Source organism: Natator depressus, chromosome 6, assembly GCF_965152275.1.
Source record: "Natator depressus isolate rNatDep1 chromosome 6, rNatDep2.hap1, whole genome shotgun sequence".
Classification (NCBI taxonomy): Eukaryota; Metazoa; Chordata; order Testudines; family Cheloniidae; genus Natator; species Natator depressus.
The window spans coordinates 37430325-37454558 of record NC_134239.1 but is presented as its reverse complement, the minus strand read 5'-3'; the positions used below and the strand labels follow the sequence as shown (position 1 = coordinate 37454558).

Sequence of the window (24234 nt, the reverse complement as noted above, 5' to 3'; positions counted from 1 at the left end):
TAATACACCCTTAGCTTAATTACTACATGTAGTGTCAAGGGCAAGAACACTTCCTACACAGCACCTGTCACCAGTCCACCAGATAATTACATACCACTGACCTTCATATACAGCACCGTGGAAATTTTGTTACTAGAAACTGAATTGCATTTCATACAATACTGCACTGTAACTATGACTTATTAGAAAATGTATGCTTACAACAGGAATAATTGAACCAACTGAACTATTTATAATTTTAGGACAACTAAGAACCATTTCACAATGTTTGCAACACACACCTTTGCTGCCTTGATAGAAGGCAAATGTTACTAAGATTCACAGTATAGACAAAGGTAGAATTGAAAACACTCCCTGAAGTCATAATGGCAGGGTTATGCAGTATGCCATTTAAAAGCTATTCACCAACAATGTCCTCTTCCTTTTCGCCAGAATCCTACTGTATAAATTCAACTGAAGAAAGTCCATTCATTGAAATTGTGGTTCTCAGTAGCCTAGAACTGGAAAATGTAAAATGAAATAACTGAAGGACACGTCGGTGCACTTTCTATTTGCTAGTAAATGCTGGAACAGGAGACAGAGTCAGGCCTTCACAGTGCTGCACCATTCTGTGCCAATGACTTTCCATGGAGCCTGGGAAAAAGCAGGCTGGTTTACCACCGCAATTGAACGTACGTGCCCCACCGCTCAACTCCACGGCAGCTCTGTACATTCTCTCTCTTTCGCTTCTTCTCTTTTTAAATCTATAAGAAAAGGCTGCAGCCTGGTATCGCCCCCCCCCACTCCCTATTCCCTCCCAGTCCTTTTCAACAGGGAGAGCCTGAGAATCACCCAGCTCCTTTCAAGCCATAGGGGTCTCATAAAGAGTAGTCATATGCATGTATTGTGTGGGTTTCCATTTTCAAAGCAGTGTACAAACAACAGCTAATTTATCATTCTCCCGGGAGCAAATTAGCCACCTTTTTACAGATGGGAAAACGTGGAGGTTTATATGATTTGGCCAAAGTGAAACAGCAAATCAAAATGCTGGTTTCCAGACCCAGGCCTAACCCGGTGAACCACAGTGTGATCTCTGTCTTTAGTTTTCCCATGGCAACCCCACTCCAAACTGACCCTAAAGCCTCAGGCCAGAAACTCAGGAGGAGAAAAAGGAGCTGGTCAGCCACACAGCTGAGAGATGTGGTTTTTGGAAATTGCACACGGTCGCTGAGGAATCCTGCCAGTTGTTGTCACTATCCTCTCCAACCCTTTACTGCTTTTTCCTGTCTTCCCACTAACTTGACCCAATGGCTGTCAGTGGGTGGACATATCCCCAGGACCATTGTGAAAGGAATTATCCTTCCTCTCACATCTCCACAAGTCAAATAATGGGAATTGCAGCAAAAATCAAGAGCTAGCTATCCATTACCAGTGAGGATTCTGGGCCAGGCACTCTGGCGAGGTAGATCAGTCAGTAAGTGGGACGTTAATGAAGAAATGAAATCTCCCATACAACTTTTGTGATTTTCCTCAAAACAATAAAGAGCCATTCTACTCTGGTAAAAGATCAAAGTTGTATTATTTCAGGCAGACAGGCTTCATTTTGGCAACAAGTGATCAAAGTTAGGTTTACGGTGGAGATATAGTTTCAGAATTAACCACAAAAAGGCTAGTACCTCTCCGTAATGCAAATGACAAGGAAGCCATGTGACAGCACTCACTAGCGCCATTTGGTTTTAAAGAATCACTAGAGGAATAATTTCCATGAACTACTTCCAAGTTACATGGAGTTATTGCTTTAAAAAAAAAAGTGTCATATAAAACTCAGCTGGCATCAACAATTGATTCCTATCTATTAGAACAGACATAAAAGAGCTCCAATACATCTGGTGGAAAAGAGACTTTGGGGGAAATCCTGGCCCCACTGAAGTCAATAGGAGTTCTGCCATTGTTGTCAACGGGGTCATGATTTCACCCCCTTAACTTCAAAGGCACAACGGGGATAAATTAAGGAGAAAAGTTATAAAGCGAACAGATGCAACACTGAAGCAAGAGCAGTTTAAACTCTTGCATGTCAGAGCAGCATGAAGGGTAAGCTAGACTGGAGAGAACAGACACAGGTGGCATTGCTGAGAAGTTCCCTGTAAATCGTCACATTCTGGTCACAGTGCCGTCCCAAATGAAGTCAATGGCAAAACTCCCACTGACCTCAATGTCAGCTGAGTTGGGCACTCTTGAGACTCCATCACAGGAAATAAGAATCTATCAGAGTACACCACTGCCCAGAAGGATGGCCTCGAAATCTGGTGGAAAATCATTGAATATTTTAAAAGTGAGGGTCTTGCCAAAAGTTGTTGATTGAATTTAAAACGAAAGAAAAGGTGGGTCCTCCTACTAATAAGGGAGACTTTTGTTGCTATCGTGACACCACTTTCACTGTTGCCACCGTTTCTCTCAGTCCACGTTGCACCTCCAGCCTGCAAAGCATCTTCCCTAGACCGTACTGCGGAGCAGGCAGATCATGGATTAACTGTCATTAGATGTTCTTTCTGACATTTTGTTTTGTTGTTATTTTTAAAAACAAAAACAGAAAAGAAAAACATGGGCATGTTTTCCTTTGCTCTGGAAGAGCCTCTGCAGGAATTTTAAAGACCAGACTTTGTCAGAAGCTACGTGATATTTAAAAAGTGTCCTTGTGGGCATGAATACACACACGAGCACATATACGCACACAGGTTAAGATTAAAGGCAAGTCTTTTGGAGGAGACTCACTAAAAATAAAAATTCTTCAACAGGAAGAGTCTGTTTAATGTAGGATTTAAGCAAGGCTCTTTCATTTACATAGATCACTTAGGGCAGCAGCAATTCATGAAATTCTCCCATAAAATCATGTTACATTTTGTCTAAAGTGACACATTCCTTGCAGATCACACTGCCTTTCTCTATGCTGTTAATAAGATAATCTGTTACATGAGGCTTACAAATCCATTTAAATTGATTTTAATTAATGAATCAATCACTGGCCAGTGACGACTTGGTCTACAGACAGTAAGCAATTCAAAGCCCCAGGCCTCTAATCCAAAGCTGAAATTCACATTAGAGTTGCTTCTCAGATCGATACTTCACACATAAAATGTTAGATTTAAAACACATATAAAGTGTGGGCAAAAAAGTAACCTGCAAGGTTATGTATTAAAATTCTGGTATGCAAGACCTTTAAAATAGGAAAACGATACTAAAACATCCTAATTTCCTTAGAACTGAAATAATTAAAGACAAACAAGTCATTTAACACATGACTAACTTGCTTCTAAACTTTTCCATCATAATAGGAACATGATCCTTATTCCATTTTAAGGGCTTTTTAAATTATTGTTATTATTTTTTAAACAATCAAATGTTTAACACTGGATGATAGAGAAAAAAATTGCCCATCATGTGGTCACCAACATGAAGAAGGCTTTTCATGTGCTCTTTGATCCTGTACTGTGCAAATGCACTGTTCATCAGTGCTGCTAAAACATGCAATTTTAAACGAAAAATACCCCAAATCAACACTCACTAGTGGAACAGTGAGCATGTTTCCTAGCACACTGCATAGCTTTACAGTAAGTTAAATCCAGGGTCCAAGTGACTTGACAGCATTACCTTAATTGTCATTGGACAAACTGTCTTAATTGTTATCGGACAAACTGTCTTCGGTACATCCGTAGCAACAGAGCTGTTTGGTTGGGATGTTCTCTGCAACTGTGGAAGTTCCCATAAATCACTGGCAGGAACCCATGCCTACAGCAATCCAACCACCCACCAAAAGCTAGAACTGGAGAAACCACAGTAGCACTGCACCTCCCTGGGGATGATGCCAGGTTCCTTCTGGGTTTCAATCAGATGGGAAAACTGAATGGGCTACACTGGCCTACAGAGTAGAGCTGTTAACCTTGCAAAGCATTGTGGCTTTCAGGGCAAAGAAACTTACCTGCCATGAGAGAGATTGCGACACCTCATGACCTCTCACCATCCCTCAAAATTATTTATGTCTGGGAAAACCCCTATGATACAGCTCCTCCTCATTTACTGGGGCTGCTGTAACCCTCAGCAGAGAAACTGACCCACAGAATGCTTTACAAAATAAGTGGTTTAGTCACACATTACTTAAAGCAAATAAATAAATAAATAAATAAATAAATAGGTTAATTCTTGAATAATCATGATGCCTATTTAAATGAAGAGCTCAATATTTCTTAAGCTGTTGAAAACTCTAAATTGTTTTTAAAAGATTACTTCAAAAAGACAAATACTTGCTTTGTAGGATTTTTTTTTTTTTTTTTTTTTTTTTTACAAATTACAGTACTTTAACTTTTACTTGTTTTTAATTAGTGCTGTATTTGATCATTTCTTTATATTCCAAGTAACCATGAGACCATTCCTATTCTCCAGACTTGCATTATATGTTTGTTATGGCAGGACAATTTTTTGGAGATAAGAACAAAGAAGAAGAATTAAAGATAGGTAGATGCTGGGTTTTTTGGGATGTTAATTATTTCCATTACAGAGTTGATGACTGAAAGCCAAAACGTAAAGATACCAAGCTATCTTTCAGAATATTTAAGAAAAATATAATAGGCCAATTCTTTCCTGATCTAAATGCATTCAGATCTGAATTACAACAAGGCTGAATTTCACCCATTTAGTCTGGGCAGGTAAAAATTACTTTCACCTGAACAGATGTTGAAGTGTCTGTGGTAGTTCAGACACTTCATATTCAAAGAGATGGATTCTGTAGCCAACATGGCTGTACTGAGCTAGAGATAATCAATGTGTCCTTGGTTATGAGGAGACAAACAGTTTTCACAGCAAAAAGACAGACCAAAAAACAAATCATGTGTTTTTGTTTTACAAGTTCCAAGTTTGTTTGGCTGGGGTTTTTTTAAAGTTCCCTTGGAACACTGAAGCAGCATAAAATAGTTTGTTACAAAAGAATAAAAATAAAACAACTTAAATAAACATTTCAAATGCACTCTTAAATGTTCAGCCTTTCTGCATTGCTGTTTGTTATTCTTCTGATAGCACTAAAAATCTCCGCAACATCAAAGATTTTTGAAAAACTGGTAGAAGGGTTTTGTCGAAGAATTTTGCCCACTGCATTTTACATTCTGAATTTTACTGCTGAAAAAAAAAAAGAGAGAGAGATTGCTGCACATAATCTAGTATATGCCAATATATCCAGACATCCAAATCAAGACCACAAATTATAAACAGTTTCAGCAAATTGACTTGAGTGCCTTTGTTCCTCAGACGTACATCTTCCGATTGCTTACAAGAGCAGCATATACTAACCACTAATACCGCCATAGCCAGTACTGGGAAAGGAAGTTATTGAAGCCTGGATTTCCTGCATTCAGTTGTAGCCAAGAACTGTGTGGCTTGTATAGTGGTTTCAGGAACTGACTCATCTAATGATTCATGGATAAGATACTGGTTTTAATATGTTTTTGATCATAAAACTCATGAATTCAAAAACCAGTCTGAATGATGCTTAATTTCTATTTTAAAGGAAGAAAAATATTTTAGAGGAAAAATATTATCTAAACAATTACAAATGTTTTTCACTATACACCCATTTTTACTTTCCTAACAGTGACTCAAAATACATCTACAAAAAATGCCTCCCAAATTAGCTGCAAAAATGTGATCACCTTCCAAGAGAATGCTGACAAGGAATTCAAAAGCCACAATCCAAACCTAGTATCTTTGCTGCGATCCTGACCCATCTAAACTTCCCAGAAGTGGAGGATAGGTGGGATATCAGATGTATTTTTAGATATCATCCCCCCACGTACAAAAATATCTACAGCCACATTTTAATCAACAAACTCTAGTGTTGCTATTGTTGATACATGATTTATGTAACCATGTATAATCGGGGACCAGCTGGTGACAGTAAATTGGGGAAAGTTCCATTTTCATAGCATTGCAATGATCAATCTGAAAGTAATGGCTACAGTGCTAGTCAACTGGATCTTAAGCTCCTGAAATCATTTGTGCAAATACAGAATCTGCAGCCAGTCATCTTTTTATTTTATAATTTATTCCATACAGGAAAGCATGTTTGCTAAACTATCAAAAACATTTTTGCTTGCAACAGAAATCTCATCAGTACGCTGTAACCTGAACTGCCAGCCTCTTACCTAAGAAACAGCTTGAGAGGGAAGCTTAATTCTGCTCTCATCATGTATGGAAAAGTACTGGATTACTTTTTATTTCTGAATGGCAACTGTAGCTACACACATGCGGACGTACAGTGTCGGAGGGGGTGTTCCTTTGCCTTTGTACACATTCAACATGCACAGGACTTGCACAGAAAAAGAAAACAAAATGCAAGTTGCTTTAAAAAAAAAAAAAAGCAGTTAAAACAGTTGACAAGAAAAGGCCAAAGTGCGCTCAGTGGCTGGCAGTCATTTTATGGCTATAGTCCTACAGCAGATTTACTTAGATGACGTCAGTGGCTCCAATCCAGCTTTTTCTTTAGTAGCATTTACCACTTGCCTCTTGAAGCCTCCACTATGCTACAGAGCAGTAGACCATAATCAAAATTCCCTTTGTGAAATAGAGTTTACCTCAGGGCACAGAGGCCTTGCTAGCTGAATTGCAGGCTCTTCACCCCGTGCTGCATGCCCAGAAATAAATAACCTTCAATACTGTACTTTCCTTAATACAGAAGAACCATTAAAAGCAGCCTGCTACCTAAAAAAAAAGGATTATTTAATTTGTTTCCAAAATCTCACAGGCCAGGACATTAGTTAATTTTCCAAACATACCATGATTTATAATAATTCTGTTACTCTTCAGTCCTTTTCTGTATTGTTTCTAGAGGTTTTGCAAGACTGAGTTATGTGGCATTGTTTTGCTAACAAAACATATAACTGATACTGCAACCTAATAAATACGAACTGGATATGTAAAGTTGCATATTTTAAACCTTGCCTTTACAATATGCCCTTTCAAATCCATATTTTGTAACTGAATAATGGGCATGCACTAAACATTCCAAGAAGTGATGAAAGAAATTACTATACATAAATCATAGTAAATTTACTGAATGAAATACATTTTATTTGGCACTACGGATTTGCTATTGCACAACAAAAACTGTATCCAAGCAAGGGTTGGGAAAACCCACTTAAGTAGATACCAAATTAACTCAAACTTCCTGGGTTCTAAAATTTAACCACAAAATCAAACCATGTAAAGACTTGTCTTACTTGTTAAGAAAATACAGATGTTACATTTTAATTGTCCCATCAGTCCAACATGAGAGATGACAAGATGGGTCAGTGGACTGAAGACTGGATAGCAAGCCGTTCATCTGTAAGCACTTAGATACAAAGGGTGATTCACAAGGGGGATTTGGGCATTGCAAAACCCAGTGTTGCAATTCCCAACTTTTAGGGGCCCTGCCACCTCACGGAATCCATAGTCCTGAGTTAGGCACCCAGGCTCCCTGTTCAATCAATGGGGAGAGTTAGGAACAAAAGGGGATTCACAAAAGCCAGCAAGCTGAGTGGGAGCCACCTAAGCTAGCCAGTAAGAAACACTGAAGAGGTGGGGGTATCCTAATCCCTACCCCTCAAGGTGAGTTAGGAACCAAGCTCCACTTGGGATTCACAGCCATGAACCTCCTCCTGGAGTTAGGTGCCTAAGCCAGGTAAGCCCTTTCTCAAGAGAAACTGAGGCGATCCACTCCCCCCTTATGCCCTGGTAGTTAGAATACTCAACCAGGATGTGGGAGAGCTGGGTTCAAATCCTCACTATATCCTATAGATCAGAGGTTAGGGCACTCACCTGGGAGATATGGGTTTAAGGCTCTGCTCTAAACTATTTAGAGGAGGGATTTGGACCAAGGTCTTCCACATTCACTGGTCATTTGGTATAAGCAAACCTCTGAAAATCTGCCCTACATACATCAGATCAAGTGAGGGATCACTGATCAAATCTGTACCAGGTTGGAAGTTCTCAAAAGTTGTTACTATCCGTCCACAAAACATGCCACTTGACCAAAGACTACCTGAGCTCTTTGGTGGCCCAGTTGAAATGACCTGGTAATTTCCAAACCAGGTTCAAAACAGAGAGATCATAAATCTCCCAGCACAATTAAACCCCCTTTGTTGGCAGCCTCAGCAGAGAGGCCAAAGGCAGTGAATTATGCTTTTACTACTAAAGGTGTCCCCATCAAGTTAGTACTCAGGCCACAGTGATGGGGATCAGTCAAGAGTCGCTGACTGATCTATACTTGGTCTGTAAATATTGTCCTGCTTCCTGCATTGTCAATCTATCACATTCCCTGAGAACTATTTTAACTTAGAATTGGTTTTACAATTACAATTGTTTTTAAACTGCGATTACAATACAGGAAGCAAGACAGTGTATCCCTTCTCTTTGACCCCTTCTAGTCACTGAAGGGCAGAATCAGTGAATTGGTTTAAATGTAGGGTATAAGTTCCTCTGGGCAAGAACCTTATCCTCTTACTGCTCAGTAACATGTCATGAGCACCAAAGGCACTATAAACAAAGTAATGCAAGCTTAGAAATAATCAGTATTCGAAAAGAAGTGTTGTGATCAGGACTGGCAAAAGAGACCAGATGGAGAAAGCATGAAAGTAACTGGAGAAGAGAACTGTGGTGGGCAGAGGAGAGAGGAAGGGAGTGGTGAGACTGACAGAACAGGAAAAATGGCATCTTACAGAGAGAGTGCCTAATAAAGAGAAGCCCAAGAGCAAAGAAATGTATGTAGAAAGAGAGAAGGGGAGCCAAGAAACAGAAGATAGAGACATGGTGCCCTTTAAGCAAAAACAGAGATGAAGCCATAGAGGCAGAAGCAGGAGAGGAATGTGTGACAAGGTCAGAAGCAATGCAGAAAGATCCAACCCTGAGGACATCCACCCAGCTTTGAATGGATGACTCTGTTAGAATTATTATTTTCCTGCTGCAAGAGGCAAGCTGATTAGAAAAAACTGAGAATGAAGGAGTTTCCACAGAGCCTTGCAGAAGGTTTTCAGTCGATCTTGAAAGCAATATTCAAAAGATCTAGTCAGCGCCTTGATATTAACCAACAAATTTTGCCAGGCTGATTTGTTTTAAGAATAAAGATGGAATCAGGGATGTGGGAAATGAAATGATTTTCAGATGTTTATAGAATACTTTAATACTGCAAGTTAGTTGCAGGACACAGTTGTTGTTTTTTTAGAAAGGAAATTGTTCATAATAAAAAGAACACCATATTTCCTTTCCATCATTACTAAATGCAAACCTACACACACTATTTTTAAACGGGGGGGCGCACTCTCCATGCTACTGTGTGAATTTACTTCCTGTTTTCTTTTAGTCTGCTCTGACATTTTCTCATGTCAAGACTGAAACAGCATTCCCAAATTATAATCTCATGACTGAAAGCAAAAGATAACAATGTAAAGAATGCCCTGGCTAATTCCAAAAACAAGCATTATTGTTCAACAGCATCACTGAGATTCCACCAAGGGAATAATTGTGATGCCTATAAGGTTAAGGAATAATCTGGCACCAAAAATACCCAAAGCCCATAGTGGTTGGTGACTCAAACATGAAGCATATCAAAACGCTATTGGTAAACTAAATTAAAGATAGCTTATCTGAAGCATATACTAGCCATATGGTGCCACAACTTCTGTTGCCTGTTGCTGGCATAACAATAGGCTACTGCAGATTTAGACTGGAAGCACTATTTGACAAACTGTCAACAGCATTTTTTTAAGAGCTCTAGGGCAATGGCTTGCTCGTCTATTTGCATTTTTTTTAAACAGGTGAACAAAGAGTAAACCAGATGTCAACTTTAGAAATCGAGTTGCCTGGTTTGGGAGATTTAACAGAGGCAGACATACTGCTACAGCTCAAATCTAGACAATGAGCTTTTCTAAAAAACACTCTGGCCTAGGGGAGTGGCTATTTAAAACACTTAGCTTCTTTTATTTCAGCACTATGGAAGTGAATTCTGCTCTTAAGTGCCAGCTCAAATGAAGTCATTTTGTTTCACTGGGGTTTTCTTTGCATTTTAGCAACGTAGCATGTACTGTAGTAAAAAGGGTAAGACGTGATCTTTTTTTTTTTTCCAGACTTGTCTTTTCCATTTTAAGCTTGAAACTTGATAAACAGACAAACCTAATGCTTTGGTCCTTACAAAACAAACAAGCAAAAAACGCATGTGAAAGGATCATTCAAGTTTAAGTTAAATGTAAGTTATTTTCCCCGCATTTAAGAACTTTTAAAGAGGTTTGAAAGAATTGGAATTTTTACAACCCTGTCAAATGCCATAAAGGCAAGGTGTGAATAGTGATAGATAAGGATGATTTACAGTGGAGCCAAAGCAGAAGCGACAGATTCACATCTGCTTTACACTGAAGAATCATGAGGATCTCGTACTCTTCCTTTTTTTTTTTTTAATGCTGCAGTTATATTTCTGACCTCTGCACTGTTTCAGAAAGTGTCTTTTTAACAATATGGTTATCCACTTACTTCATTTATCATTTCAAGAACTGTGACAAAATAAAAAATACTGTTTATCAATATGAGGTAGAACAACCTAAGGTATCCAATTATGAAAATGTGTGAGAGTGAGATAATGAGATACACAGATAACACTATCTGTTCTAATAATCTTATTTACTTTGGTAGCCAGTTATAGGAATACATGTATTTTTTTACTCATACTCAGCTAAGTATATAGCATTTTTAGATTATCTTTTCAAGTTGTTCTTGAACATTCCAGTTTAAAAAAAAAAAATCTCCTTTCATGTTAAGTTGCGATTGCACTTGAACTCCTTCCAAAAGCCAGAGCTGTACTGAATTATGATAATTAGAAAGCTGTGTGCATAAAAGGCAGCACAGTTGATGCATTTAAAAAAGTTCATGCCAGAGAATATACGTTCAATATGTTCTCACATAATTAACATTTCCCATCATTAGCAGCAGTTTTCAGTTTAGTATCTGTAAAAACAGCAGCATTCATCATTTTTTTAGATTCTCAGTCAATAGCATTTTAATCGTTTTACCCAAGATCCTGAACTTTTCCCCCCTCCACATACACTGAGGTTCCAAATTCTATCTTTTGAAACCAGAGATGAGCTAGCAAACAAACTTTCATTTTGGGTTTATATGCTTCTGCTACAACCTACAGTACACCTCAGACTAAAATGTCTAATTAAGACCTAATAAGAGCTAGAAATCTAAGAAAGCCACTTGGACCCATACGACAGGATGCAGAAGTGATAATCATGTTGTTCCAGTAAATGGAGGCTAAAATTCAAAGAACAAGAAGTTGTAGACCTTTTATTGGACTAGCTCCAAAATAAAATGGGCTGCTTTTGGGGAACCTTCATATAATTTGGAGGCGCTGAGAAGGAAGATCTGCATCTCCGCAATGAGTATGGAAGTTCCCCTGAACATTTCAAACTTTAAATGGATTTTCATAATGTTCTTGATGAGTCTACAAAAATGCATGCAACAAATAAATGCATACAGTACAAGATTAGTGGCTCAGTGTCCGTGGAGCAAACATACTCTCCCTGTGTAAGATAGCTAGTCAAATAAGTTGTTATGGATTAGATTGTGGCAAAGACTTGTAAACAAACAGACAGTTCTGCTTCACGAAGATGACATGGTGGCCTTTTGTCTTTGACAATGTATGTTTTTTAAAGTTGCCTAACCTGTTTTACACAAAAGGTGAAATCCTGGCCCTACTGAAGCCAGTGGCAAAACTCCCATTTGACTTCAGTGGGATCAGGATTTCACACAAAGACCTGTATGCATCAGAAGAATTAAATCAGCAGAGTTCTGTCTGTATTTCTAAGTGACTGATTTGGGTGTTGGAATTTGGAACTGGTGTTTCAGTGCACTGAATTAGGCGCTTTTTATGTTTTGGAAATGAGCAATCATAAAATTCAAACACAAAATTATGCAAGGAAATAATATTCCATCCTCGTTCCACTTACAGAAGTCAAAGGGAGTTTTGTGCAAAAACTGAAGTAAAGGATAAGGCCCTACATGGACGATTTATTACAGATTTTTTTTTTTACTTTGCAAAACATGTCATTAGTTGTGGCCTAGAATCAGTTGGCTTTACAAGAAATAATGTAATTGATTCATTCAGGTGGCACAGGCTAACATTTAAATAGTACAGTATTTGTGTAGACTGCAACAGAACCTCTAATAGCACTCTGCAGCTTCCCCTTAGCCAGCTGATTGACTTCTCAAGTCTGGCGCTGGACTAAAAGTTTGTCAAGCATAACTAAGCTTTACAATAGTAAATGATTGTAGTTTAGCAATATACAACCTTTATACTCAAGGCAACTAACAATAATTTCCTTGCAAATTACTGCAAAGTGACAAAATGGTAATTAAATCCCAAATCCTGTACATTTAGATCCTCAAATAAGTTATTATTTACTCATATAAATAAGGCCCCTTGCACAGTTGGTGCTTTCAGTGTTATGTTTGGATCTAACAAAGTTGGTGGAGTTACTGTGAACTTACATCACTTTAAAAAAGTCAAACTTTGCCTAGAATCTGCATTTTCTGTCAAAACAGTACTGACAGGACTGATTTGACTCACTGTGACTAGAAATGCATCCTGTACATTTTATAACTAGGTTATCAGATGCGGGTATCCTGCTTAAGTCACTGCTGATTAATAAAGATGTAAAAACATAACTATTACTTTTTGATTTTCCATTTAGACATCAAATATCATACTATGCCAAAGGACATAAAGCATATGCTGTAAATATCTTAGCATTTGATACTTGCGTGAGTTGTCCCATTGACTTTAATGTAAGAGAGGGCCCGATTGTACAAACCTTTAAATTCTAAAATAAGGGAATAGCTTTCAAAAGATAGTGTCTGTGTTCTACCATCTTATATGTAATATTAGACATAAGATAACAATGTCAAGAAGAGGGCTGGATTAAAAAATGGTGTGTGTGTATATATATATATCACACAAAAGGTACATTCAGTTATATTTTTGAAGGACACAAATTTTAAGGCAACACTCTCTCCGTAAATAAATACACTGAAAACTGCATAAAGAAATTTAATATTTTTGAAATAATCCCATGTAATCCTTAAAAAAAAAAAAAAAAGAAGTTATTTCTACTGAAACTAATCTGACTGCATAGTCATTTTGACATTTGGGTTTATTAATGACAATTATACTATATTACAAAAAATGAAGTTATTAACCACCTTCATCTTTTCATTAAGTAAAAGAGGTCTCTCTTACACTTTTGCTTCTCTGAAGCATTAAGGGTCTATAATAAACTATTTTTAATGTTCTGAGTCTTGAGGGACACTTTATAGTTTTGCTATAATCATTACTTTAAAAAAGAAATTTAGGGTTCTTTCTTCCTCCTAATTGAGCTTGACTTTTATCAGTCAAAGACCACCAAAGCCTACGAACCACTCTAATACCATCCAAAACCAGTACATTGTCCTGGCACACACAGAGAGAGAGAGAGAAACAAGTTGCAAATTATACCATACATGTTGCTCACAAACACATACCAAAATATAAACAATCTCAATTGGAAATTCACTGAGGGCCCAGTTCCCACTTACGTTTAGATTGTTCCTTTCCACTCTAAATTAAACTTCATTAAGCAGAAGCTGTCCTTACTAAGGCTCACATGAAATCAAAATTTCTCCCTGCTTTACTCCTTGTGTACATTCTATTTTAGCCACATTCTGCGCTCTGACTGAGAAAGAAGTGTGCATAATGTCAAGCCATATTCCAAATTTGAAGTGATGCTGTGGTTTGCTTTTTGTGGTGTGAAAATATAAATATTTCAGCTAAATAGACCATTTGAAATTGTAGTTCAAAATATATTTTGTGTGCGTTTAATAAGAAAGTACTATTATAAAGAAAAACTATGAAGTACATCACTTACAACCAAAATATCTTTGCTTGATCAGCTGGTTTATATCAGCATCAGATAAAACACATAACTACCCCTACTGCTTTAAAAAAATACATTAGGACCTAATTTAAAACCAGCACAGTAGGAAATATACATTTAATGAGCAATAATGAAAAAGAAACATATCTGATAAAAAAATTGGAAGTTTAAACATAATTCTTTCAAAAAGGAAACATTCTTTAAGCAGCTATAAATTAAAAATGTGTCCCCATATACAAAATCTCTAGTTTCCCTTTTTAAAGAATGTTTACTGCATTAATAATTCTGGCATTTCTGTTTGAAATCCATATACATCATCCTCAAAAAATAAAGTACTTTAATCCTGGTGTCTGTATCATTTTTAATAGTTTTAGTGTGCACCACCAGCACAGTCTAATGCCCCTGTAATGGTATTCCCCAACTATTTATAGAGATGGCAACACACTATATACTGCATTCCAAATTTAGGATTCTATGAAAAATCCTGTATTTGGGATTAAATCCCAAAGCAATTATAATCACTAACTATGTTATATCGCATTGTATATAATACTCCATGTTGTTCAGCTGAATTTTTCCACAAGATGCATTAAGTTAATAGATGTACATACCAAGATGGACTGTAGTATCTGAACTTTCAGTTAAAGAATAGTGTTTTAAAATTATATAGCTGCTATGTGTGACAATCTAGACACGGAAAGCAAGTAGCACTATACAAGCTAGTAATAAGCAACATTGTTTCCAAACTTAATCAATACAGGGGGAACGGTATTTATTCTTCCAGGACAGGAATACAGCTGTATAGCTACTTTTTTCAGGTGCTGTACCATCTCAGTTTGGATTTCATATCTATAACATTTTAGATCAGAAAATGTCAGTGACTTCTGACATGCTTCCTGGCCCTTACTTTGTTAGATGGTGTTCTGTAAGGAACTTTTAAAAAATCGGGAACCATTTACATTCAGAAAATGTAAAGCACAACTGCTCCCTAATATTCCAGTACTTATTGAGGTCACTTTTCAGTTCTTCAAATCAAAGGCAGGCACTTGTTTCTAATAAGTTAACAACTCTCCTGAGAAACAGGGGTGGCTGGTATTTCATTGTTTCATAAATATTTTTATACAGTGACTCCATTCAATTTAAAACAGATTTCAAGAGAGGAGGGGGGAAATCATGAATGGGATTAACAGAGGTAGGAGCTTGAACTTTTCTGATGGATGAAAACAAATCTCTTTCTCTTTTTTTTTTTGTTTTAATTTTGTTACAAAGGCTGTAATATAACTTTTCCCCTCCCCCTTAAAAGTGTACTTCCTTTGCAAATTTTACTTCTGTGAACAAAGGCTGCCTTTGGATCAGCACCGTGGGCATCTGCAGAACAGATCTCTTTAAAAGGTTACGGATAAATAAATAACCCTATGGTTCCTACCGAAAGGAAGTTTTCCAGGGACAATCTCTTCAGTTTTGTTGTAACCGCGACTTTGTCTTTTTTGGATACAATATTTCTGCTGACTCCCGAAAATTTTCCACTTGAATGTGCAATTAACCAGCAGCAGCAGCTCTGGAGAAGGAGAAGAAGCAGCAAAAAAGAACATTCCTTCTTTCATCTTTTAGAGGAAAAGAAAAGGGGGGAAGGAAAACAAAACTCGAGGCACGAAACCCAAGAGCTCTCTCGATTCAGAGCGAGTCACTTTTGCAGGGCACAACGCTGGGAGAGTTTGGATTATTATGAGGATTTTATTTTGCAAGCCCCGGGCCGCTCCTAACTTCTTCCTTCTTCATGAAAAATGTGAAAAATGTCAAAGATTTGTGTGTGTGTGTGAGTGTGTGAGCGAGCGCCAGGCTGCAAAGCAGTGACTCAGGCAACTAAGTGAAAGCAGCAGCAAGGAGCAGAGAGAGAGAGGGAGAGAGAGAGAGAGAGGAACAGGAGCAGCCGCCTGTTGCAGCTCTGGCTACAACCCCAAAGCAGCAAAAACTCCATTGGAAACAACTTCTTCCCCCCCTCCCCAAGTCCCTTTCCTTACCCTCCTCCCCAGATCACCTGCAGGGATTGGAGGTGGGGGTTGGGAGGAGAAAGAGGGGGCCCATAGTTGCCTATGTAGCTCTCCAAGCAAATAAAAGGAGACCCCCCCCCCTCCCAGCCACACAAAGCAAAGGGAGAGAGATGAGCATAGCAGCAGCTCCCTCCGAGCAGCAGCGACCACATACTCGCACATACACACACAAAACTTACCTCCACTCCACTCCCCACCTTTGCAACCACCACCAGCTCTTTGCAATGCAATTGCAAACTTCGTCCAGCTCCCCCTGGGCTTGGGTTGCTATTTATAGCCCCGTGTTTATTTTTAATCTGCAGTTTCTCTATTTATATCTAGGCTATAGCTGGCTGTTTGCAGGATTATTGAATCCCTTCAAGTGATTAGTTACTGCCCAAGCCGGTGGTGGGGCGGGCTGGGCTTTCGGATGGGCTTGTGCGGCGCGAGCGATGCTAAGAATGTTCGGAATGAGAGAGGAATGAAATGAACGCGAGGAGCGGACTCGCTACAGGGAGGTGGAGCCTGGGCCCGCATCATGCAGGGGATGCAGGGGGGAGGAGCCAGGGAGCAGCTGGTGACCTCATAGGAAAGTCCAGGCGGGGAGGGGGGTGAAGGAGGGAGGAGCCATGGGGAGGGGAGAGATCACAGGGGGAGGGGACTGAGGGGGAGTCACAGGAAAAGCCACCTGACGCTGCAATGGGATATCGCACACATGCCGAGGCATTTGCAGCCAGCCTCAAGAGCTCGGGGCTATGCACCGAGGAGCACAGAGTAGGAGTTGGTTTGCAGGGCGCAGGACTGCGCCTAAAGGGGGGTTCATTGCAGCCTGGATTGGCTTTGCTCTAGCTGGGAGGGTCCAGGCACTTTTAAGAAGAGTCCTTGCAAACTTTCTCTGGTTTGTTTCTGCAGGTTTGCACAGTTTTGCCTACAGCAGAGCTCAGATACGTACCAAGTGAAATCAGAGCCTGAAAAAGTTTGCGGGAAGATCCCCTTCAAATCGAAACCCACGTGAATGATTTCAAAGTTACAGGGAAAGACTCAGCCCAGCGTTTTGGGCATTGCCGGAATTTGGGGTCAAACCCACTGGTTTTTTTTTTCTTTTTTCAGAGTTGATCTGAAATAATAAAATTGTCCCCGTTTCTGGTGTTCTTAGGGAAGTTTTGCACAGCTTTAGTTTTGAGGCCAAATGCTATGTAGGTGTCTTTATCTTTCTCATATTAATGCAATCCATTCCTCCAAAATACATTCCCTGGAGCATTCCTGTAATACATATCTTTCGTAGTTAACAATCCGAGTTCCTTATGGAAATAGTTGCTGAGTGCAGGCAAAGCTGTTGTGTTTGTGAAAACTTGTATATGCATAAATAAAATGGGTGACTGGATGCATCAGTGACTGTTTGTGAAAGAAATTGCTTCTTTTACATGTGCAAATGCCATTTTTATCCACCTTTGAAGCTGCCCAGCAGGGCTGCTACTTTCTGAGAATAGCCAGAATGAGTAAGAAAAATTGCATTAGGGCATCAGAAACATTGCAATGTGGCATCATTGTGCGGCACCAACATGTTCACATCACAGTACAACATCCTGGTGTGCTGGTCTGCTGGTGGGTGGAGTTCACCGTCTAAATTCCATCTGTTATATTTTAATGCAGCTGCCCTGTAAAATTCAGAATGGATGATGAGTTGTTTCTCTCTATATACACACAATGTGTCTTTTTTTTTCTTTAAATCATTCCATATTCCTAACCAATGACACTCCAAGAGAGCCACGCTGTTCTGGCAGGCACCATTTTAGCCATCATTCGCTCATGACTGACCCAGGGACTTCCAGAGCTAAAGGCATGAGGCACTATCACTCGAGCCAGGCTCTCAGGGCGAGAGCTGTAACTGGTTCGTATCCTCTGTGGATCAGGCACAAAGGGGATGCAGAACAAGTACGGACCTGTGGGTTACATTGGCAATACCAGCTCTAACCTATTAGAACTCCACCACACTGAAAATCAGTCTTTGTAACTAATAGCAAGTTCCCAAAAAGAACTGGTTGGACATTTCTGAACTTTTCGAGATATTGGCAAAAAATGGGGAGGGAGAGGAAATTGCACAATATGGGGAGGGGGGTGTTCAATTTTTAACCAACTCCACAGATGGCTGGAAAATTTCACTTAAAAACAAAAAGAAAATTATGTTGACATTTTCCTTTTCTCCCCATTTTCAATCAGTTCTATCATCACGTTACTTAGCTGGTTAGGCCCAGATCCACAAAGGTAGTTAGGCCCTTCACTTCTATTGATTTAGGAGCCTAAATACCTTTGTGCATCAGAGCCTTAGTACCTATGCAAATTTAATGATTCATAATTGCAGGGTGACTAAGCTAAAAGGCTCTGCCTAGGCCCTAAGTTTATTTTACTAGCTGTGTCCTGAAGCCTGAGTCAGTCAGAGTAGAGTGCTAACTCCTAACATAAATATGATAATGTGTTACCCTTTCTCCCCTAACAAACCTGACTCATGAGTTCTTTACTGAATATTACCTGGTTATAGAAATTACCTCAAACCAGAGATGAAACAATTTCTTCCTCCACGTCCACTGGATTTCCAAGGATACTTCTCAGAAATATGGCACCAGTTCAATGAGATGTGACATTTGTCTCATAGCGTGGGGCTTACAGATAAAACACCTTAAGTATTGCTCATGGTGCTCCTCCATGTGCAGGCCCCAGAAGAGCATTACAGGTACATATGAAAGGGAGATGGAGAGGATTTGGATCATGGATTATCAGAGCTTGAAAACTCCACGCACCTCTAGAAGTTCTCCTGGGGGAGCGCAATCAGCTTCTGCAGAATCTAAACTCTCATCGGGGGTGGATACAAGGCAGGGGGGTAGTTTCTTACCCTTATGGTTGTGGACCAAATATAGACCAATGCACTGTCATTGGCCTGAGCCTGCAGACAGACCACCCCAAAACCTCAGCTGCCATTCAGAGCCTTCTCAAGCAGCAGTAAGATGAAACTGACCTCATCATTCCTGTTAATTTCGCTGCTGACCAATAGGTGCAGTGAAAGTTGGCAGGATACTGGTTAGCTTTCAACCTTCTTCAACTTGGCACTCAAGTTCTTCGCAGGAAAGGAGGGCTCCAAAATCAGAGACTGGGGAAAGTCTAGAGATCCTACCATCCCTACCCCACACTAGCAGTAGCCAGGAGGCTGTTGATGATAATGGGATGACCAGAGAGAGAGAGAGAGAGAGAGAGAGAGAGGATGCTTCTTTCCAAAAGCCTCACAGAGCTGAGGTAGAGAGAGCTTGATGTTTGACACTTAACAGGTAATGACTGATATGAAATCACTTCCAAAAAGCATACACCCCAGATCCTGAAGTCCCAGTAGAGTTGGGATAACCAGATTTTTCAGAGTAAAAAAATGAGGACACTTGTCCTTTGTGGGGTTGGGTAGGGTCAGGCAGGGTCAGGCATGTGTTCACAGTAGGGCTTTGTCAGCTGAAGAAGAGTAGAGAAAGAAAATAGCAGCAGCTCCTATTCTCCAACCTCAGCCAAGTAACACTGCTGTCATGTGAGGGTAGACTCGCTTGGAGGCTTATGGGGGCTGAGGGCAGGTAGCAACGTGGTGTGGAGGTGATCTAGGAGGCACATTTGTGCTCAGCAAGCCTGCTCCCACAATCTGTGCTCAGTGATGAATGGCTTCTTCAGGCATGCAGGGAATTATGAAAACTAAGACTCAGGGACATTGGGAGAAACCTGAAAATACGGACATTTCCAGTTTCCAGAGACACATGCTCATCCTAAATAGGGCAGAGATGTGAAAGAATGTAGAGATACCAACTAGGGAGTGGGAGATATAGCATGGGGGGAGGGAGAGAGAGAGAGATTTATGGGGGAAGATAGTACAAAGAGAGAGAGATGGCTAAAAAGATAGAGGCATAAACATACTCTAAGGGGGAGGGAGACAAGGAGAGAGAGACTAGGGAAAAGGAGGGGAAAATGTATGAGTGAGGAAGGGAAGGGAGGGGTAAGGAAGAGAGAGTAAGAGCAGGACGTGGAGGACTTGAGAAAGGAAAGAAATTGGAGCATCTAGGGAAGAGGGAGAAAAAGAGCAATTGGAAAAAATACTACGAAGGCAAGAGAGAAAGCAATAGTAAAAAAAGAAAAGGACGAAGAGGCAGGAAAATAAAAATTGGAGCTGGAAGGAGAGAAAGAGGAATAAGGAAAAGGAAGGAATAAGGAAAAGGGAGGAGAAAGAATAAGCAAGAGTTCACACAACTTTAAGTTTAGAAAATGTTTATTTTGTTTACTGTCATTCTTCCCCTGGCAAAAAAGGAGTTGCGGACTTTAAGTCCTATTGGGAATGCAAGGAGGCTGTGTGTGTGTGTGTGTGTGCATGTGCGCGTGCGTGCGCGCACAGCCAGGTGTGTGGCCAAACCACCTCTTTCTTCTTCAGTCTGAACACTGGTAGTAAGCATAGGAGAAATTGTCAAACAATATTGTTCAAACACACTGTGCTCTTAAGAGTCTCTAGGAGGCAGAATCCAAAGTGTGCCCAAGGACAGAGGGTTCAACCCTAAGATAGCTCAGTGAGAGATAATACAATGAAATAGACTCACATGGCAAACTTTGGAAGCCGAGCCAGATTTGGAACGCCCCAAAGTTCAGTGATGTTTGGATCCAATGTTTCGGTTTGGCCCCCTAGAAAGACAGGCTCCATTTGAAAAAATTGAATCTGAATTCTGATTAGAAAGACCCCTAAACTCCGAGGATGTTTAAAGCTAAGGTTTTGATTCAGGTCAATCTCTAAAAAGCAACAAATGAAGCCTCAGAATCAATGGGTTGTTGAACAAGGCGCCAGTGAAAATGCTACAGGGCAGCTGTAATATGATGGAACAGCTTTCTACATATTATAAATCCTGCTGCTGAGCTCTGTAAAAGAGCAGACAGTGCAAGGAGCGAGAACAAATAACAGTTCCGTAGTGAACTATAACAACGGAGTCTAGAGGCGATCAGAACATGGACCAAGGATTCAAGGTCCCACTGAGTTCAAATAGTGCGGACTGGAAATATATAATTTGAGACAATTCCACTTGCTCATTTCTAAAGGTGAACTGAAAAGCTTTTAGAATTGCCATGACCTGAGTTCAGGGTTGTGTGCTTCTCCACGGATCAAATCACGAACACTGCAACAGTGCAGCCCCTATGCTGCGTTAGTGGAAACAATGTCAGAGGAGCATCTCACTCCCTCTGTCCTCTAATTCTTTCAAAAAGGAAACATTCTTTAAGCAGTTTTCAATTAAAAATATGGCCCCCATACACAAAATCTCTAATTTCACTTTTCAAAGAATGTTTACTGCATTAATAATTCTGGCATTTCTCTTTGAAATCCATATATATCATCCTCAAAAAATAAGGGAATTTAATCCTGGGTTCTGTATCATTTTTAATAGTTTTAGTGTGTCCCATGAGCACAATCTCCTCCTATCCTCTAATACTAATCCATAGAGGAGCTGGTTGAAAAATGTTTGCAGAATTGTTTTTTCTATTTTGCATCATAAATTTTGAAATGTTGCACAATTATGTAACTGGTTGCGGGGGGGGGGGGGGGGAGGGACGGAACGGGACACTAACTAACACTAAATGTTGCAGAATTTCCTTTCTAAATTTTCTTTGAAATTTTGAACTTTTCAACATTTCCCAGCTCTATTATTAAGTATTTATATAGTATGGCACATCTTCTGTGCACTTTAGGCCAGATTTTTAAAGGTATTGTGGCCCCTGAAGATGCAGATAGGCAACTTGTGGAATTTTCAAAGCACCTAAGCTTTCAATGGGAGTTAGGCACTTTTGAAAATCCCACTAGGCACATAGCTGCATATTTAGGTGCCTAAATACCTTTTAAAATCTGGCCCTTCACTAATTTATCCCATGCTGTTTTAGGGCGTCGTCTTGGAATCTGGCATGTAGACTGAGTGGCCAACTTGGAAGTATTTCTTGTCCTGCTCTAGCCTTCCCCATTTTCCAACCTCCCATGCTCTGAGACACAAGGTCCCCAAATCCTTCAAATGATATTAATAGGTGTCAGGTTTAATACAAATAAGAAAAAACAATGAGTACTTGTGGCACCTCATAGACTAGCACATTTATTTATTAAATTTACTAACAAATAAGAAGTACTTTTTTGCACAACATACAATTAACCTGTGGAACTCATTGCCATGAGATTTTGTGATCATCAAAGTATAACTGAGTTAAAAAAATAATTAGATAAATTCACAGAGAATAGGTCCATCAATGGCTATTAGCCAAGATGGTCAGGGATGCAATGCCATGCTTGGGGTGACCCTAAATCTTTGACTGCCTGAAGCCAGGAGGAGATGACAGGAGTGGATCTCTCTAAAATTTCCTTGTTCTATACATACCCCCTGAAGCTCTGGTACTGGTCACTTTTGGAGACAAGATATTGGATGAGATGGACTGTTGGTCTGACCCAGTATGGGAGCTCTTATGTTCCTCCTTCTCCCAGCAGAATCATTTATGGAGGATGGGATAGGATTTGGTCTTTAAGTGTTAGTGATCACAATAAGCCAAATCCAGCCAAGTCCCTACTTGGTCACTACTCCATTGACTAGGCCTTATTGGCCAAGTAAGGATTGCTAGATTTAGCCGTTTATTTGTAAGCACAGAGACACTTTGCACAGGATTCTAACACACAATTTCTCTTTACATAAGCATGAGAAATACACACAGTACACATCGTATAGAAAACAACAAACACTCTGAATGCAATGGCCCCCACTCTAGCTTAGCCTTCTTTTGAGGGTCCTTGGGGGACCATCTGTGATCAGGTAGGCAGAGTCCCCCCTACATCATTAAGCTCCTTCACCAACTTCCTTCATCTTGAGCTGGTAAAAATGGCTGAAAATCCCAAATAGATCTGCCCTTAACCTTTATAACCTTCTTGTCCCTCTCTCAGGTAACTCCTGGATCTGCCTTCCTGGGTGACTTCATTGCCAGGCAACTTCTTCTCAGACAAACCAGTTCTCCTGGTGGAGTCTAATATCCCGGATGTTTGCATGTGAACAGAAGACCATCCTGGGTTAACAGCCCTTTTTTGTCAGCCCTGTATCACTACACCTTGGAACTTCAGTACAACATGTAGGCAAAGAGACCACAGAAAAGACAACTAGCCCCCATATTCAAAATGGAGTTTGCAGCCTGGTAAAGATACATACTGAGAGTTCATAACCTCACATGGAATTCATATATTAGACAGATTCCCAGATCATCACACCATGAGGCTGAATGTCAGTCTTGAGGTTCTGATTGTTAGTATGGGGTTAATCCTACTTGGAAGGTGGAGCAGGCAGGGTCTGAATGATGTCCTAATTTACTTGTATTACAGGAGACTGTGACTAAGAGAATGATTCTCTGCCAGAGAAGTCTGGCACTCAGTAGAGTCCTATTGTTAGCCCCCACTGAGGATAGAATTGCTAGCATTGGGTTTGGCACTGCAGATGGGAACTGTTTACCCACCTCCACCCAGTATTTCCTTATGTTGGTCTATCCTACTCATCCCATCATCTGGTGTTCTCTCTATTCAGTGGGCACAGACAGTCACCCTGACTAAGGTTACTTCCCTAGAATGACAATTTCCACCCCCATTCCTACACCCAGGGAACATCCAAAGTGACCTCAGAAGTTGGATCTGTTGTCTGGAAACACTTCCAGGTGAGTGCACATCTGGCCAAATCATCCCTGCAGGTGAGTTCTGCAGCGAGAGAAAGAAAAAAGTTTAGTTGTTCAAAACAGATAATCATTTCTGCTTATGCCTCTTTTTCAAACGTTCAAAGTGAAATGTGAAAAAAAATTGTTCCTGGTTTATGAATTGTGGGGTGACATTTTTCATGCTATTTGATTAGCATACCACAGAGGTAATGCCGGCAGCCTTTTTACCATCTGTGTCTGGCTAAGATGCAACCTTTCCTTGCCAGGGTGGACCACGTCATTATAAAAGAGACGGGGTGGCTGACAGGGGGTTCTTTAGAACTTGCTCTTCCAAATTTGATGACCTTCAGGGAACACAGCAAAAGACATCTGTTGGAGGGAGCGGAGGGCATCCCACAATGATGAACTGAGGAGGAGCTTTTTTGTAGGTGGCTCACTGGCAGAATTCCTTTTTGAATGGTTTTGTTAATGCTGATAGGATTTTGTTGTAGTAATTATTATATGTTAGGGCACCTAGA

At 40.0% G+C, this 24234-nt stretch overlaps 1 protein-coding gene across 2 annotated transcripts in view; it reads right to left on the bottom strand.

The window, feature by feature from the left end:
* Window positions 1-16468, bottom strand: part of TEAD1 (TEA domain transcription factor 1) — a 208363-nt gene extending 191895 nt beyond the window's left edge. For both annotated transcript variants that reach the window (XM_074955079.1, XM_074955078.1), the window contains exons 1-2: window positions 16192-16468; window positions 15388-15519 (exon numbers count right to left, since the gene is read on the bottom strand). The gene's annotated coding sequence lies outside the window, so the exon portion shown is untranslated. The remainder of the gene's footprint in view (window positions 1-15387; window positions 15520-16191) is intronic.
* Between the last annotated feature and the right edge of the window lie 7766 nt (window positions 16469-24234).